Below are 6,180 nucleotides of genomic sequence, written 5' to 3'. Positions count from 1 at the left end.
TTTCGCGAATAACTCTACTATTGCATATCAATCGATCCTCGATAATGTAGTAACAAATTATTAGTATGCATCTGGATAAATAGATGGCGCGATAAGCAAGGAAGGGAGTAGGAAGGAGGAGGGAGAAAGAAAGGGAGAGAGAGGAAAAAGAAAAACACTCTTCGACTGGCTCAAGGATGAGTCGCATGCTAATGTTATCTCGAATAAATACGTATGGATTTTAGTACAAATAAATGTTGTTAAGTGTTAGCAAACCTGTCTGATTAATTCGACATACAAACACAACAGTTTCTTTAAGAGAGTGTCTATTCACTTTCTTGACAACTTTGACAAGAAAAACGCGAAGGACGTAAATATCAAAAGGCAACAGCCATTTTTTAAAGAGAGTACCAAGCAAATCGATGAACAATTCTTCAACTTCAATATTGGCTTGTAAGAATGGTTGGGCTCAACTTACCAATCTAACATGTGAATTTGTGACATCAGAATTCTGGTGAAATAACTAAGAGATGGTTTAAAGTTGTGATAGCCTGACTTCTCTTTTTACCTCCCCGAGTGACGCTGACGTCACGGAGAGGTATTACACTGGACGTGTCTATCAGTGTGTCTGTCACCGCGAACGCAGCAGGCAAATCGGAGCTAACGTGTTCGCAGAAAGCAATTTTTGGCTTCTACTCCTTTCGTTAGGATAAACAAGTTGGGAACCAATTAAAACCTCTCCGAGTCGAGACGTTTTTCTTAAATAATTGATTAAATATAACTAATTTTTATTATTTTTTCGCCAGCAATTTACCTAAATATTAGTTAAGACGTTTTAAGAAACGTGTTTCCTAAAATCATTTTAAATAAAGTTATTATTGATGTTTGAATTCTAGCGTATGCCTCTTTAACAACTTTTGTAAAAGGGTATATAAGGCGATAGGTTCACAGTAAATGAGAAGAAAATCCGCAGCCATTGAGAGGCTCGACGTTTATCGTACCCTAGATAGACAGAGTTACAATTCAAACGAGCTTACTGCGAAACACATTGTTTTCGTCAAGGACGTTTATCAAAACGTGACAGCGCCATCTGTGAGCCTCTAGCGGATCCAATTACAACGTATACTCGCTTATTTGCAATCAGAAACGAAGTTATGATTTTTATTTCCTCTATTTATTAGATTAAAAAGGACTATAGTTTTTATTATTTAACTCGCCTATTTTATTTAACACTTTTAAAAAACTATCTTGACAGCTTTTTTTTTTATTTTAAGTGTGTCCACATTAAATAACAATAGAATGTTACAATTTTACGTAAGTGAACATGATCCCCACCCATGTAAGCTAAGCTTGAGGTTGGGCGGGGTTGTAATTAACACTATTTTGGTTTATATAATTGAAATATGTAATTAACGACAATTAAATTAGTATTTCTATGAGTATAATATTTAGCAAATTAATATATTGCAATAAAATAACCATAAGTTAAGGTCAGGTACAGACATCGGGAACTATGCAATCAATGATATCTCGTGAGTTTAAGACGGAATAAATTATAATTTGTGATTGTTCTTATATCGGAACTTGGGTTGTTGTATAACTTTGGTCCAAGAATATCGGCGTTTCTATCTGTAATTGATTTATAACTATGTGGGATCAGGACTTTTTGAGCACTCTGGAATCTGGTGGTGTAATAGGGATTTTGAGTTAATTTTGGTGTTTTAAAATAATTTAATAGAATAATTCGCTGGAATAATTTTTCAAGTGGCAGTAAATCAAATTCTTTGTAAATCAGGGAGGTTGGGTAGCGCCAGGGGCGAACGAGACATAGTTTTATTATTCTGTTTTGAAGACGTTTTATAACTTTGAGGTTTGTTTCTTGAGCAATTCCCCAGCAGAGTAAACCATACGTCAGGAGGGATTCACATAATCTATAGTAAAGGGTACGCATTTTTAAGGTTCCGAGTATGGGCTTTAGTTTACTCAAGTTGAACAGAGTATATAGAGAGTATAAGTTTTTTAGCCAGATAAGCCGTGTGCTTATTCCACTTTAAATGTTGGTCTACCATAACTCCTAAGTATTTAGTGTCGTCCACCTTAGTCAAGGGAGCACAAGGGCATGAAGCAGTCCCCAAGCAGCAGGAGATATTTTCGTGCAACTTTAATGTTAATAGGGGCAAATCCACTTTCGTGAGGGAGAAAGTTATGTAGTTAGTTTTCTTCGCATTTAAATTTAGTAAATTCACGTCCAGCCATATCTTAGTTAATGTTAAGCCACGACTTGATTTAGAGAACACTTCATGCCATGTGTCTCCTGTAAAAATTAGCACCGTATCGTCTGCAAAAGCAACGATATGATCGCTTATATCGTTATCGAGTAACCCATTAATATAAATTAGGAATAAAACGGGGCCTAATATCGTGCCTTGGGGAATCCCGTATGAATAGTTCTTAAATTTACTAATTATCCCTTCTAATTTGACCGCGGCCTGTCTGTTACTAAAGTAACTTTCGCACCATTTTAGTGGAAGACCTCTTAAACCTATGTTTTGAAGTTTTTTCTGTAAGATTGGGTGACTTACAGTGTCGAATGCCTTTGCTAAATCGAGGAAGACCGCCAAGGGTTTTTATTTTTATCTAAGTTATTTATAATGAATTTACTAAATGAGTAAAGTGCATCTTCCGTTGATCTGCCTTTATGAAATCCGAATTGGGATTGGATATTAAGTTAAACTTTGTTAAAAACCCGTCAAGTTGAAATTTAACACATTTTTGTAAAATTTTTGCAAGACTCGGTAAGATTGAAATCGGCCTGTAATTTAAAATTTTGGTTGTTTCTTCACCTTTGTGTATAGGGGTTATAGATGCGCACTTTCAGAGGTTTGGGAAGATTCCTTTCTCCAAGCTTAAGTTAGCAATGTGATGAGAGATCTTTTTCAGCGAGAATGAACTAATTTTGTCAGTACTACATGATTGGCTATTTTCTAAACTATGAATAATATAAAGAATGTCACAGGGACTAACTGGCTTCAAAAAGAAATTTTTGCTATTAACAGTTTCACGAATAAGTTCCGAGTTTTGATTGGTCAAGGAGGGCAGATCTTTAGATCTTTGGATTGCGCTAGCTAAGTTAGGACCAATCTCTGAAAAGTATTTATTAAATTCTTCAGCTATTTTTGTTTTATCTTTGATGCTAATGCCATCTAACTCAATCTGTTCCGGATCATTTTTAGATATATTATTAGGGTTTATGATTTCGTTTATAACTGACCACATTTTAGCCGAGTCTGTACTCGCACTTTTAATTCTAGCTTCATAAAATCTATTTTTAGTTTCTCTTATTAAAAAATTTAACTTATTTCTATGACGTACGTATTTTTGTTTTAAGTTAGCATTAAATGGGTCTTTAAGATATAAATGCTCCCGTGTTTTCATACTTTTTAATAAGCCATTTGTAATCCACGGTTTTAATTTTTTAGTATTTAGTTTTGAGCCTGGGCGGGGGCCATTTTCTTCACATAAATTAGAGTAAAAGTTAAGGGAATTAATAAACGAGCATGTCGCGATATCAACGTTATCACTCGAATAGACCCCCCACCCAGGATTCAAATGATAAGAGACAATTTAATTTGTTATAATTAATTTTGGTAAAGTTATTTGGTGGGAGATATTCTTTTTTAGTTTTAACGCTTAATAGTTCTAAGATAATAGGGAAGTGGTCAGTAGTTGAGTTTTTAAGGATATAAGAATTTTTGGCTATTTTTAATGTAGATTTAACTAAAAATTGATCTAGACAAGTTTTCGTAAAGTTTGTAACTCTCGTAGGTTTGTCGATCCAGGAGGTAAATTGGTGAGCGTTAAGCAACTCGAGGTATAAACTTACGTCATTATTGAGATCGCAGTTTAAGATATCGATGTTAATATCTCCACATAAAATTGTGTTTTTTAAGAGTATCTAAGATTTTTTCTAATTAAAGCTAACTAACTGCTTAAGATAATTGTTTTTAAATACCAAATCGTTTTGCTAGTTGTACCGATCCACGTAGCGCATAAATTGACAACAATGACCATTAAAATAGTTTTACAATTAACTTTAATCATTCTCGGCGTATTAATATTCTAATTTAAACATCAATTCAGTAGAGAATTCGCTTAATACCGATTAAGTTTCATCATCGTCTAATGCAAGTGCCTTTACACACCTTTAATCATTAATTACCAAAGTTAATTATACTTAAATGACTTCGTTACGATTTATCTCATCCAAATAACCCGCTACAACCACATGGCTGTCCTAACCAGGCGGTAATTAATTACAAGGCGGTATCCACAAGTCATTATTGACTTCATGTGCCAAATAAATAAATAAATAAATAAATAAATAAAATAAGCCAGTTTATCTTTCACACTCCTAATAACACTCACATCTAAAAATAGCAAACCAGCCTTTATATATAGTGCCCTTTCCGTATGAAAGTGATCTCTCATTCTAGCTACCTGCTGTATTCTCGTTGCCAACCCAACAAACCGGTCTTTAAAGAAAATATTTCCCGATAGAGTAATGGCTAACGCCATACCCTTCTATCTCTTAGCTCAGTGTCATCCTCCTCGTACAGTATCTCCTCTTACAAGAGCGCTCCCAGATCTCGGGTTAAGCCTGGGTTTCACTGGCCCAAAACGCAGGAAAAACTACGTGCCGTACTGTTTTTCTTCAGAGGTAACTTGCTGCGTTTCCTGGGCGGCAAGCACGGAAACGAAAGCGGTGTTCAATAGGAATCGACGAATGCGTCACGTCATAGACTTGGTTTTGGTTAGACGTTGGTTTTTTATGACGCAACTTTTTTATTGAAGATGTTTGTGTTGTCGAGTTAAATTTCTAAAAATACCAAATATTTCAGTGAAAACGGTTCGCTGCCGTTTTTATGAGGAATTATCGGCAAAATTATGCTGAATTTACCGGTTCCGTCAAATTTGTCCGGTGAAAACCAGGCTTTACCCCTTTGATTTTTATGTTTTCTTAGAAACAGGCGATCTCTTTGGAGTAAAATTTTGCATGGGTCTTTTAAATAGTGATAAGAATCTAAGAATACACTCAGTAGTGGTCGGAGTGGATAGGCATATCTTAACCGAATAAAGATTTCGAAATCGTTATTCCACTTACTCATGTGAAGAAGCCTATCTTCATTAGAGTAATTATAGACCGAGTAGCGCCGATTGGTGAAATTCGACGTCACAGATCAAAGGTTTCATCTACGGCGGTGCACGCATTTTGTTTCGCGTGTACGTGAATAGATGGCGTTATACACTCCCTCCATCAGTTCGGAACTGCAGAACTGATTTGAAACTATCTAAATCCCACAATCCATATGTCGTCTGCTTTTGTTTCATGTAATAGGAAAAAGTACGTTAACGTCTAAGCTAAGGCAAGACAACGGGTAATATAGGCGGCAATGGTAGGTAACATGAAGGTATGTATATATATGTAAAGGTATTTTATCCATTAACTGAGTACACCAACAATGTGTTTATGTATATACTATTTATTCGTGTAGTGAAGAATAGGTACACCTTTGAGCGTTTTGGTTACATGCTTCGCTCGTATATGAACACGGGTACGTACATATTTCACTATTGCCTTCGATCTTACATTGCAACACTCGCGAAAGATGTGTCTGTACCTGTCTGTACATTCATGAACTGACTTGGAAAATACATTAAAAGGATCGGTTACTGTATCTAGGTTATCTAAATGTTTCTCCCTCAAACATTCTTCGCAGGACGTAATAAACTTGAGGAATAACGTTGATGGCTGTTTGAGGTTTCCGAAAGCTTTGTTTCCAGCGTGAATTGCATCAGGATGCAGGGTATGGTTAGATTGGGGGTCGCAAATGCTATCGAAACATTGACAACACACCTTGTTTTCAAGTGAAAAGCAAATGTAGCCTGCTAGATAGTAGACTGACATACTGTCTAATGTTACAGGTATATCTATTGGGTTAGTGCTAGTAAGCCCTAGAGTGTCAACAATAAATCCCAGGCTATCAGGACCATTACACGCATACATATCATATGATCTACTTAAGTAACATTCATCCTCAGGCGATATATCACCTTCCATGACGTCTACTTGGAGGGATGCGTTATCGGGATCAGGTAATTGATGCGAGTCATCCGCCTCTTGGTATCTTTCAAAGACTTCCA

The 6,180-nt window shown here is 35.9% G+C and overlaps 1 long non-coding RNA gene across 1 annotated transcript; it reads left to right on the top strand.

The window, feature by feature from the left end:
- The first annotated feature begins 5,161 nt into the window (after nucleotides 1–5,161).
- LOC149664249 (uncharacterized) lies at nucleotides 5,162–5,822 on the top strand. Its single transcript, XR_016368357.1, has 3 exons — nucleotides 5,162–5,447; nucleotides 5,532–5,591; nucleotides 5,757–5,822. It is a non-coding gene; the product is annotated as an uncharacterized LOC149664249 (long non-coding RNA).
- The last annotated feature ends 358 nt before the right edge of the window (nucleotides 5,823–6,180 follow it).

Source organism: Phalangium opilio, unplaced genomic scaffold (assembly GCF_054372755.1).
Source record: "Phalangium opilio isolate 3A_F unplaced genomic scaffold, DU_Popi_V2 ptg000061l_1, whole genome shotgun sequence".
NCBI lineage: Eukaryota > Metazoa > Arthropoda > Arachnida > Opiliones > Phalangiidae > Phalangium > Phalangium opilio.
The sequence above is the reverse complement of the archived record's forward strand: the minus strand, read 5'-3'. Positions and strand labels throughout refer to the sequence as shown.